Raw genomic sequence first — 12,218 nt, 5'->3', positions numbered from 1 at the left:
AATAAATAAAAAATAACGAAATTAAAGTAGAAATAAAGATGTTCTTTGAAACCAATGATAACAAAGACACAATGTACCAGAATCTCTGGGACACATTTAAAGCAGTGTGTAGAGGCAAATGTATAGCACTAAATGTCCACAAGACAAAGCAGGAACGATCTAAAATCAACATCCTAACATCACAATTAAAAGAACTAGAGAAGCAAGAGCAAACAAATTCAAAAGCTAGCAGAAGACAAGAAATAACTAAGATCAGAGCAGAACTGAAGGAGAGACACAAAAATTCCTTCAAAAAATTCAATTAATCCAAGAGCTGGTTTTCTGAAAAGATCAACAAAATAGACCACTAGCAAGAATAATAAAGAAGAAAAGAGAGAAAAATCAAGTGGATGCAATAAAAAATGATAAAGGGGGTATCACCACTGATCTCACAGAAATACAAACTACCATCAGATAATATTATAAAAACCTCTATGCAAATAAACTAGAAAATCTAGAAGAAATGGATAAATTCCTGGACACATACACCCTCCCAAGACCAAATCAGGAAGAAGTTGAATCTCTGAATAGACCAATAACAGGGTCTGAAATTTAGGCAGTAACAGCCTACCAACCAAAAAAAGTCCAGGACCAGAAAGATTCACAGCCAAATTCTACGAGAGGTACAAACGGAAGCTGGTACCATTTCTTCTGAAACTATTCCAATCAACAGTAAAAGACGGAATCCTCCCTAACTCATTTTATGAGGCCAGCATCATCCTGATACCAAAGCCTCACAGAGACACAACAAAAAAAGAGAATTTTAGGCCAATATCCCTGATGAATATCGATGTGAAAATCCTCAATAACATACTGGCAAAACGAATCCAGCAGCACATCAAAAAGCTTATCCACCACGAGCAAGTCTGCTTCATCCCTGGGATGCAAGGCTGGTTCAACATACACAAATCAATAAACACAATCCATCGCATAAACAGAACCAACAACAAAAACCACGATTATCTCAATAGATGCAGAAAAGGCCTTTGACAAAATTCAACAGCCTTTCATGCTAAAAACTCTCAATAAACTAGGTATTGACAGAATGTATCTCAAAATAATAACCATTTATGACAAACCCACAGCCAATATCATACTGAATGGGCAAAAATGGGAAGCATTCCCTTTGAAAACCAGCACAAGACAAGGATGTACTCTCTCGCCACTCCTATTCAACACAGTATTGGAAGTTCTGGCCATGGCAATCAGGCAAGAGAAAGAAAGTCTATTCAATTAGGAAAAGATGAAGTCAAATTGTCTCTGTTTGCAGATGACATGATTGTGTATTTAGAAAACCCCATCATCTCAGCCCAAAATCTTCTTAAGCTGATGAGCAACTTCAGCAAAGTCTCAGGATACAAAATCAATGTGCAAAAATCACAAGCATTGCTATGTACCAAGGACAGACAGAGAACCAAATCATGAGTGAACTCCCATTCATAATTACTGCAAGGAGAATGAAATACCGAGGAATCCAACTTAAAGGGATGTGAAGGACCTCTTCAAGGAGAACTACAAACTACTGCTCAACCAAACAAAAGAGGACACAAACAAATGGAAAAACATTCCATGCTCATGGATAGGAAGAATCAATATTGTGAAAATGGCCATACTGTCCAAATATTTTTATAGATTCAGTACTATCCCCATCAAGCTACCACTGACTTTCTTCACAGAATTGGAAAAAACTACTTTAAATTTGATACGGAACCAAAAAAGAGCCTGCATAGCCAAGACAATCCTAAGCAACAGAACAAAGCTGGAGGCATCATGCTACCTGATTTCAAACTATACTACAAGGCTACAGTAATCAAAACAGCATGGTACTGTTACCAAAACAGATATACAGACCAATGGAACAGAACAGAGGCCTCAGAAATAACACCACACATCTACAACCATCTGATCTTTGACAGTCCTGAAAAAAACAAGAAATAGGGAAAGGATTCCCTATTTAATAAATGGTGCTGGGAAAACTGGCTAGCCATATGTAGAAAGCTGGAACTGGATCCCTTCCTTACATCTTATACAAAAATTAACTCAAGATGGATTAACGACTTAATGTAAGACATAGCACCATACAAACCCTAGAAGAAAACCTAGGCAATACCATTCAGGGCATAGGCATGGGCAAAGACTTCATGACTGAAACACCAAAAGCAATGGCAACAAAAGCCAAAATAGACAAATGGAACCTAATTAAAGTAAAGAGCTTCTGCACAGCAAAAGTTAACTATCATCAGAGTGAACAGGCAATCTACAGAACGGGAGAAAAATTTTGCCATCTATCCTTCTGACAAAGGGCTAATATACAGAATCAACAAAGAACTTAAACAAATTTATGAGAAAAAAACAAACCCATCAAAAAGTGGGCACAGGATATAAACAGACACTTCTCAAAAGAAGCCATTTATACAGCCAACAGACATACGAAAAAATACTCGTCATCACTGGTCATCACAGAAATGCAAATCAAAACCCCAATGAGATGCCATCTCATGCCTGTTAGAATGGCCATCATTAAAAAGTCAGGAAACAACAGATGCTGGAGAGGACGTGGAGAAATAGGAATGCTTTTACACTGTTGGTGGGAATGTAAATTAGTTCAACCATTGTGGAAGACAGTGTGTGGCCATTCCTCAGGGATCCAGAACTAGAAATACCATTTGACCCAGTGATCCCATTACTGGGTATATACCCAAAGGATTGTAAGTCCTGCTACTCTAAAGACACATGCACACATATGTTTACCACGGCACTATTCACAATAGCAAAGACTTGGAACCAACCCAAATGTCCATCAATAATAGACTGGATAAAGAAAATGTGGCACGTATACACCATGGAATACTATGCAGTCATAAAAAAGGATGAGTTCATGTCCTTTGCAGGGACATGGATGAAGCTGGAAACCATCATTCTCAGCAAAATATCATAAGGAGAGAAAACCAAACACCGCATGTTCTCACTCGTAAGTGGGAGTTGAGCAATGAGAACACATGGACACAGGGAGGGGAACATCACACACTGGGGCTGTCAGGGGGTGGGGTGCTGGGGGAGGGATAGCATTAGGAGAAATGCCTAATGTAAATGATGAGTTGATGGGTGCAGCAAACCAACATGGTACATGTATACCTATGTAGCAATCCTACATGTTGTGCACATGTACCGTACAACTTAAAGTATAATAATAATAATAAAATAATAGACTTATGGCTCTAAATTGAGAATATTACTTCAAAATACAGCTCTGAAGAAACTTTCACTTAGTATTTTCACAACCATGTTGTCAAAGCATAAAAACGTTCAGGGGGCTGGCACAGTGGCTCACGCCTGTAATCCCAGCACTTTGGGAGCCCGAGGTGGGTGGATCACCTGAGGTCAGGAGTTCAAGACCAGCCTGACCAACATGGCAAAACTCTGTCTCTACTAAAATACAAAAATTAGCCAGGCGTGATGGCATGCACCTATAGTCCCAGCTACTCGGGAGGCTGAGGCAAGAGAATCACTTGAACTGGGAGGCAGAGGTTGCTGTGAGCCAAGATCATGCATGGCACTGCACTCCAGCCAGGGTGACAGAGCGAGACTCTGTCTCGGAAAAAAAAAAGAAAAATTCAGGGGAATAACATACATCAGCCTCATGAAAGGAGAAAGAGGAAGAGAGGATGTGAAGGGGGCTGTACAACAACTGTATCTGTAATGTGCCATTTTATTAATAGTCATAACATAAAGTCACGTTTGAAGAAAATACAGCAGAAAGTTAGTATCTGTATAATCTGAGTGGTAGGTACATATATGAATACCATTTAATTCTGTTTTTCCCTTATGGTCAAAATATTTCATAATGAAAATTTTAATTTAGAAAATCTACATTTTATTAATTAAAGGCACAATGAAACTAGTATCTGACTATCACAAACTCAAGTAGGTTTGATAGTTTCAGGACTTTGTGCTTTAAATATTATGGAATAATACAATGTAAAATCAAAAGTGGTTGTTTGCCAAAAATGCAAATGCGTGCTTGCATTTGATAATACTTTTGCAGTGATTATGCTATCTTCTCCCTCTGCTGTATGCTGGTATGTAAAAGAGAGCTGAAATATATTTTCAACAATGAAGAAGGAAGTAAAATATTAAAGGTGACCCTTGGAGATCAGTTTTCATATTACATTTTGTGAAATTCAGTAGATTCCTCTGCTTCTCTTAGATAAGAAATGTTAATGGAACATTTCAATCCTCCACAAATGAATCTTTCCTGAACAGACCTGGAGCATATATGCACAGTCTTTGTAAAACCATTCTGAACATATTTTTATGAAATCCTCCCCTGTCTACAAAATAGCATGATTTTCCTTCCTATTCCCCCTTTTTCCTCCTATTTCCCCACTGGCACCTGATGCAAAGAAGCTTTTGCTGGCTTCACACGCTGTCAGAACAGCAGAGGAGCAGGGCGGTTTAAAGCTGCCACAGGTACTGCTTCTCTCAGTGGCCCCGTATGTTGGAGGTTGGAAGGACTAAGTCAAACGACAGTTCAACGGAATCATGAGTAGCCCCCAAATGTCCCCAGAAGAGCCCACCCTTGAGAGAACAGGTGCCTGGGAATCCTGTGTCCACCAGTCACGTGACTTCTGCCTGTCCAGATGTCCCACCCCAAACTGGCTTTCTGCAGGAGCAAAAGAGCCTGGTCCTTCGGGCCTGATGGTCTTCATCAGGTAAGAGGCTGGCTACTTGCAACAGGTGAGAGGAGCAGACATGGGGGCAGCACAGCGTCATGATTGGCAGCACAGAGGTGGAGAGAGACCAACCTGGGTTCCAACGCAATCTTCAGTATCAGTTGATACTCTTAGAAAGTTCACCTCTCTAAAGCCACTTCTTCCCCTATAACACTGCAGAGGTACTACTCTCTCACTGGCCTGGTGTGAGGGTTAAACGACATGATACCCAGAAAATGCTCTGAACAGAACCCAGAACCAGGTGGGCCCTGGCGAGGTGGCAGCTGTCAACTATGAGCTTCCAGTCTGGAGTGGCATCAGCATTCTCCACTACATTCTTCTAAAGCTCCCTCTTGAAGAAATCCTGGTTCTTACGCCGTGCCTGGTTCCCTTCAAGACATCAACTGACCTTGAGCTCTTACTAGATTTCAGATGTCATTCATGTGAAGTTTGGCTTTCTCACTGGCTCCAGGATTCTGATTCCCAACACCATTCTGAGCCCACACTTATCTTGAATCCCGTAAACATTGTACTAAAGGAGCCTCCTTCCTGAGACTGTTGAACTGTACATATCTCCATCCCCAGGGTTTTATCAACATAATCAGACAACTAATTAAAGAAGCAAAAGTCCCCCAAAATATTGTGGGGATATTCTACCTTCTCTATCTCAGTGAATTAAGGAATGGACATTTTCAGTCTCCTACCCGTATGGTCACTTGTTCTATTTATGAAGATTTCTCTGACAAAGAATTTAATGGCCTTTCTTGTTTTCCACTCATTTATACTTTTGGCAACATCTTACCTGACTTTTGAGTGCCGACTGACTACATAAGAAAATACAGCACTGTACTGTGAGTATTCTGTCAATTCAAAATTCATGACCCTAAACCACTTCAAGTTTGAAACACTTTAATTACTACCTTAAGAAAATGGCTAAGTACACTAGATAAGGTGATCAGTGCAACATTCAAATACACAGGAAATTTCTACTCCCTGATGTCTGTGTGTTTCATTGATTGGTGTTTACCATAAAGGCTTCCACTAAGACATTATAGAAAGCCTTCAGGTAATCAAATAAATACATATCTCAATTAAGTGTGATGTCATCTTCTACACCATCTCAAGTGAGGGAGGGTTTGTAAATAGATAGGTCAACAGAATAAAAGGGGAGGAGGGAAGGAAAGCAGGGAGAAAAATGGGATTAATGCAAGAGGGAGGGAGGTAAGAGAAAGTGCAGGGTGGGGGTAAACTGGAACCAAGTAAATTTAATGCCTGATACACTCAATTGATTCCGAAGAGATCATTCTGAAGACCCAACCATGCGTTTCTGAAGCCTCTGAAAACAGAAAAATCTCCTCAAATCCCCTGAAAGACAAGAATAGTAACTCCAGAAACCACCACACACATTGTTGAGAGCTTAGAAAACCCCACACCAGGTGCTGGAGGAGCAAAGATGAACAGCTGCCTCGTGGGGCACCCCTGCATCCGCAGGCTCTTCTGAAATGTTCTGGCTAGATTCCTTGCACAAGCCCAGCTTCGGCCCCTGAAACTTCCATCCACACAAGGAGAATCATGTGCTAATCACAGGGGAGTCCCTTAATGAAATCTAACTCATGCACAGGTTCAGCAATCTAGTTTTAAACCTCATAAACAGGCATTTTCATCTCTGCAGGTCACTATGAACTACTACCAAGAGCACTTGTCAACCTATAAATACATAACATAATGATGAATAGTAACTATTTCACTTGAGAGGTTTAAAGCTCAACAAAATGAATTTTTTTTTAAAGTTTAAAACAGGACTCATAAAAATACAGAATAAATATATGTCAAGATTTACTCAACTCAATAATGAAGAAACCATCAAGATAATAAGGCTGATCTAAAGAGGACTGATGGAGAATGTGTTTCTAGCCTTTGAAAATGTTAGTAGAAAATTGCTAGGTTACCTGCAAAGCTGGTTAATGTCCTAAAATGCATAAAACATAGGGTTCTTTCTTTCACTAGACAGCTATTGCCAAAAATCTATACAGTAACACACAACTTCCCAGTGTCTATAGACTCCAATTAAGAGTGAAAAACAAAAGTTAAACATAAGGAAGTTCTCCTGAATAATTAAATAATCCTTGGTCAGGTTTATTTATTTTAAAAATGTTCCAATATGATATTGAAAGGATATGCTCCTCTACTTTTTTGCCTTATTTCCAAGTTTTAAATAGTTTTTCTTAACCCATTGGCTATAATTCTACACATTTCAAAGAAAGGAGAATACAGCTATGATTTGAGCCAGTTTCAGTTACCAATACAGATATCTTTCCATTGCTTTTCCTCTCTTCAATAAGAAGGTCATCCTTAAATCAGATTTCTGAATTTCTTACAGTAAAACAAATATTTGAATTATTAGGGGAAAAAGTTTTTTTAACCTGCCACTTAAATGTTCAAATTGAGTCACTTTAGATGTCTTGAAAAAAAATGTATTGTTAATATTTGTGAGCATTCTAAGGAAGGGGAGAATCACACTAAGAAATTAAGACATTTCAAAATCTCAAGTTTCTGCTTTTTTTTTTTTTTTTTTTTTACTTTTTCACTTTTCTTCCCACGTCAGATGGGTCATGTGATGACATCATCACAAGATTTGAGGGAGGTACATGTCACACATGAATGTGAAAACCCAATCATCATGCTTAGGAACCAACAGGAACAGCTTTTACTTTTGACTTAGCATTTTGGTTTATGAGCTCAGTAAAAGTCCACAATTCTCATCTGAAACATTAAAAATTCTAGAAATTATATTTAATCATTATCTTTCATTAACTCTAAAATGCACATCTTTTTCCTTTTTTTTTGAGACAGAGTCTCACTCTTGTCACCCAGGCTGGAGTGCAATGGCACGATCTCGGCTCACTACAACTTCTACCTCCCGGGTTCAAGCAATTCTCCTGCCTCAGCCTCCCGAGCAGCTGGGATTACAAGCGCACGCCATCACGCCTGGCTAATTTTTTTGTATTTTTAGTAAAGACAGGTTTTCACCATGTTGGCCAGGCTGGTCTTGAACTCCTGATGTCAGGTGATCCACTCACCTTGGCCTCCCAAAGTGCTGGGATTACAGGCATGAGCCACCATGCCTGGCCCAGCCCAGATGCACATTTCTTTTCATCTATTACCAACTCTAAATTTGGGTACAATTTCACAATGAATGGCATCTTTCAATTGCGGTCAGATGGACAGCAGTTGCAAAGCAACTTTCATGTGTGAATATTTAAAAATTCAGCATTGAATTGAATTAGCAGAATGGGTCTCAGCAACTGTAATGAAAACCCTGAGATATACCAAAGCAGTTACTAACCCTAGGCACCAAATGGTTGTTGGAAGTGCTGGGATCTGTTCCTTTACATTCCCAGCCCAGCAACAGTCAGAATTGTGTTAACATGACAAAACTGCAGTGGTAAACAGCTTAAGAACTCAGCATCAGTGAACTAACTTACCCTTTCTTCCTTTCTTTTCTTCCTTCCTTCCTTTCTCTTTCTTTTCTTTCTTTCCTTTTTTCTTTCTCTTTCTCCTTCCTTTTTTTTTTTTTTTTTTTTTGACAGAGTCTCAGTCTGTCACCCAGGCAGGAGTACAGTGGCGCTGTCTCAGCTCACTGCAGTCTGTGCCTCCTGGGTTCAAGCAATTCTTGTGCCTCAGCCTCCCAAGTAGCTGGTATTACAGGCATGTGCCACCTCGCTGGGCTAATTTTTGTATTTTTAGTAGAGATGGGGTTTCACCATGTTGGATAGGCTAGTCTCAAACTCATGGCCTCAAGTGTTCTACCCACCTTGGCTTCCCAAAGTGGTGGGATTACAGGTATGAGCCACCATGCCTGGCTGAACTTTCATTTTTAAAATTTCTTTTTTCCAGAAACTTTGAAGAAAGTGTTAATTCAAAATAAACCAAAATAAAAATTCTTTTAAAACTATTTCACCAATATTCTTTATAGCACAAAGGGCAAATCGTGTAGCAAGTTTAGACACTGAAGAGTTGAGTTGAAAATGATTCAGAAGACTTATATTTTCTTGTGTAGAAGTGTCAGGAGTAAAAGTTACCTGATGTATTTTTCTTGTATTTTTTTATATGTTTATAAGAGTGTTCAATGATAAATACCTATATATCATTAAGTCCAGAGGAGTTCTTTCAATAAATATATTTTTAAAATATATTAGATACACTCAATTCCTTCCTAAAAGATCATTTAAATAATGGGAGGTGCTGGGAAATAGTTTAACTGGCTAGGTTTCTTTTTCTCAGTTGTACATAAACTGTGTATCCACCAATCAGTGGCATCGTGGGCAATAACATATGGACATACAAATATAGATATAGCAGCAATATTTAAATATCTGATTTCTGGGTAAACTTGCCATTAAGTAAAAATAATCCATTAGTTTATTCTTGCAACCAGGCCTTACTTTCTTTTCTAATACATTTTAGACTAATGGGAAGCAATAAAGAATCTAGCTTAGAGAGCTACTTATCCCCCCATCAACTTCTAAACACAATCAGATCCAATCCAAAGACAAAGATCAACAATATTCACCATGTTGGGTCTCTTGTTTTTGAATTTTGTACTATTATCTGCTCAATATATAAGTAAAGTTAGTAAAAATATTTTTAAAATAAAAACTTGTCATTGGGAGGAACATAGTTTTGACATTTAGAAGATACAAGCTGGACAATAATAGAAGCTAGGCGTTATTAGAGCCTCCAATGAGTATACTGTAAGAAAATTTTCAAAGACAGAGCTGAGTTTCCACGACTTAGAGTGAGTACACGCTCTAGGGGAAAAGAAAAAGCAATTCCATATGGAGAGTTTTAATTTTAGATGGCTTCTCTTGTCAGCTTCATTTCTGTTCCTCCCCTTCGTTGAAATTCACTGTTCTCAGAAATTCTGTAAAGGGTTGAGGGTGGAAAGAGAATTGTCCGTGCTTACATTAAAAAAAAAAAAAGTCATCTCAACCTGAAGTCCTCTTCTGAGGCACTTAAGATAGGTTCAAGAAAAGAAATTTACTCTCAGTATCTAGGAAATGTTCTCTCTGTATTTCTCTGAACATAAGAAAGTCTAAGTGAGACATTTCAAGGCATCCCTCATTTCATTTCCTCCCTGCATTCTTACCCAAAAGGCCAAAACACCAAAGCTAGCTTATTATATTATTCCTATTCTTTCACAGACTTCATCAGCTGAATGCAGAAAAGGTAAGATTTGATGTAAATGGAGGAGCTAAGCTGCTATCAGAAAGTACCAATAGCCTTGATTAGGGTATTAAGAGTCTATAGCTAGTGGTCAAAAGGCTTGTCCTAGGCAAGTACACTGCCAACAATACCAGAAATAGAACTCAAGACAACTACTCAGTTACCAAGTAGAGCATTTATATGTTACACTGAGAAGGAAAATTGCTATCTTCGTTACAACACTGAAGCTGAAAAAGAAATTTGTTCCATGTACGCATATAAGTACTGCATGCTTGATACAGCAAACAGAGGTTTCCATTGACTATTTTCATTGAGTCCAAATTTCCCTTCAGTAGCAGACAGCTCTTACTCATCTCAGCAAGCTGCTCACAGATTGACTTTCTACTGTGCAAAGAGTAGAAGGCAGCAGGGAACTCGGATGCTGAAACAATGAGAAAATTAAGTTGAGATGGATATGTAAGAACCTTCCGTTATAGTAAACAACGTTCACAAGACTTGACTTTCCTCTTCAACACAATGTGAAATGGCATTTCCTGTATCTTAATTTAACCTGCCTAATAAAATGTTTATAAAAGGATTACATCATCTGCAACCATACAGAATTTAAGGCAAACTCATTTAACTCTAGAGATGCACTCTTTGAAATTGCATTTAGAGACTATGTGATATCCAGTATTCTCTGTCCTGGCCAGCATGGACCAGCACCTAGGACTGCAGGCCACCTCTTCTTGTTCATGCTACACCATCTTCTGGTCCCAAGTTACCTTGTGAGGTTTCAAGAAAAAGGACCACTGAGGGAGCACAAGCCATGTCACAGAGATCCCCACTGATGGAAGGAAACAACAGAGTGGATGGCCAAAAACTCTTTGAATGTTATTTCAAATCTGCCTTGGATTATATATTGGACCTATTATAAGGGAATTTATTTCAAATTAAGTAGTGAAGCTACACTGCAAAAGCACAGATAGCTCTTAGTCCATGCTGCTGTTTCTGAGTGAATAATTAAATAAGTGAGCCTGAAGCGGTTTCAGCACAGTCCAAGTTTTCCCTCTCTCTGACCTTCTCCTCCAGCCCTACAGCAGCGTCTTGAGCAGATATAACTCAAAACACAAACCCAACGTGAAATCCTTCTTGATCAAAGCCTGTTAAGCTCAAAACTTATGTAGAGAAGAGAAAAGAAATATTTTATTTTTAAAAGGCCTCTCTTTCCCCTTCAGGCTCCACTGAGAACCACCACCCCAAACCTGAAAGCCCAAAACAGATAGTGCCTGCTCAGTCGGCTTTAGTGAGGTTAGACAAAGATAAACCACATGGTGGTGGCTTCCCCAAGCCTCAGCAATTCCAAGAATTACTAACTGAATCCATGGCCACATCAGTCCATCTTCTGGTGAAGCTAACGTCATCTGGCTTGTGTCCTGAATAATACCTTAGTGATTATCTGAAGATCATTGATACTCAGCCTTGCTCTCTCTTTGTCCTGACTCTGTCCAATTACCTCATCAAATTCCTTAACGTAGTAAATGAAACCATGATTGGGGGGTTTAAATCTTTAGTCTTGTGCCCCTCCCTATTCTACCCCAACTTATTTTACACATCTCAAGCAAATGAGAGCATCCATTCTATGCTTAATACCCTCCCCCTTCCTTTTTCCTATAAAGGTGCCCATCAGTCATCTCACATTTTTGTTAATCACTACACAACACCAAAGCCAAGAAAAGGACTGGATTCACTGCAACTCTCATTCCGGGAGGCAAACCTACTTCACTATGAATCTCTGTTCATTGTGTTTGGGGTTTAGAGAACTCTATTTAGGAGTCTAGTTTAATCACCAAAAATTGAGCCCCCTAAGATTCACCTGATATATTCAAATGTTTTCTGATGATTTCTAAACAGTCGACGCAGGCACTGCGCCTAAAGAGGAAAGGGTCAGTTTGCCCCTGGGTTCCTGGACACGTCAGTGTGAAGCTTCAGAACTCATCAGCCATCTGTATCGAACGGCTATCTGAGGATGCATGTCAGAGCTCTTGTAATTCAGCATCCAGCAATTGAGCTTAAATGTCACTCCTGGCTAGATATCCAGGCATGCCCTGTGCCCACTAGGTCCCATGGGTACAACAAACTCCAGGCACCAGTACGTGATGTTATTCATTGAACGGCACTCACTTTATGATCTGTGGCTGGCACACTGTTAATTACACGGCAAGGAGAGGTCAATATCAGGCTAAAGTGGAACCCAGCTGT

The 12,218-nt window shown here is 39.3% G+C and overlaps 1 protein-coding gene and 1 non-coding gene across 7 annotated transcripts in view; both read right to left on the bottom strand.

Moving 5' to 3' along the window:
- Window positions 1-12,218, bottom strand: part of ELMO1 (engulfment and cell motility 1) — a 575,941-nt gene that overhangs the window by 295,529 nt on the left and 268,194 nt on the right.
- Window positions 7,351-7,452, bottom strand: LOC114677272 (small nucleolar RNA U13). Its single transcript, XR_003728558.2, has one exon. It is a non-coding gene; the product is annotated as a small nucleolar RNA U13 (small nucleolar RNA).

Source organism: Macaca mulatta, chromosome 3, assembly GCF_049350105.2.
Source record: "Macaca mulatta isolate MMU2019108-1 chromosome 3, T2T-MMU8v2.0, whole genome shotgun sequence".
NCBI classification, from domain to species: domain Eukaryota; kingdom Metazoa; phylum Chordata; class Mammalia; order Primates; family Cercopithecidae; genus Macaca; species Macaca mulatta.
Note: the sequence above shows the minus strand (reverse complement) of the source record. Positions and strands in the feature narration are given on the sequence as shown.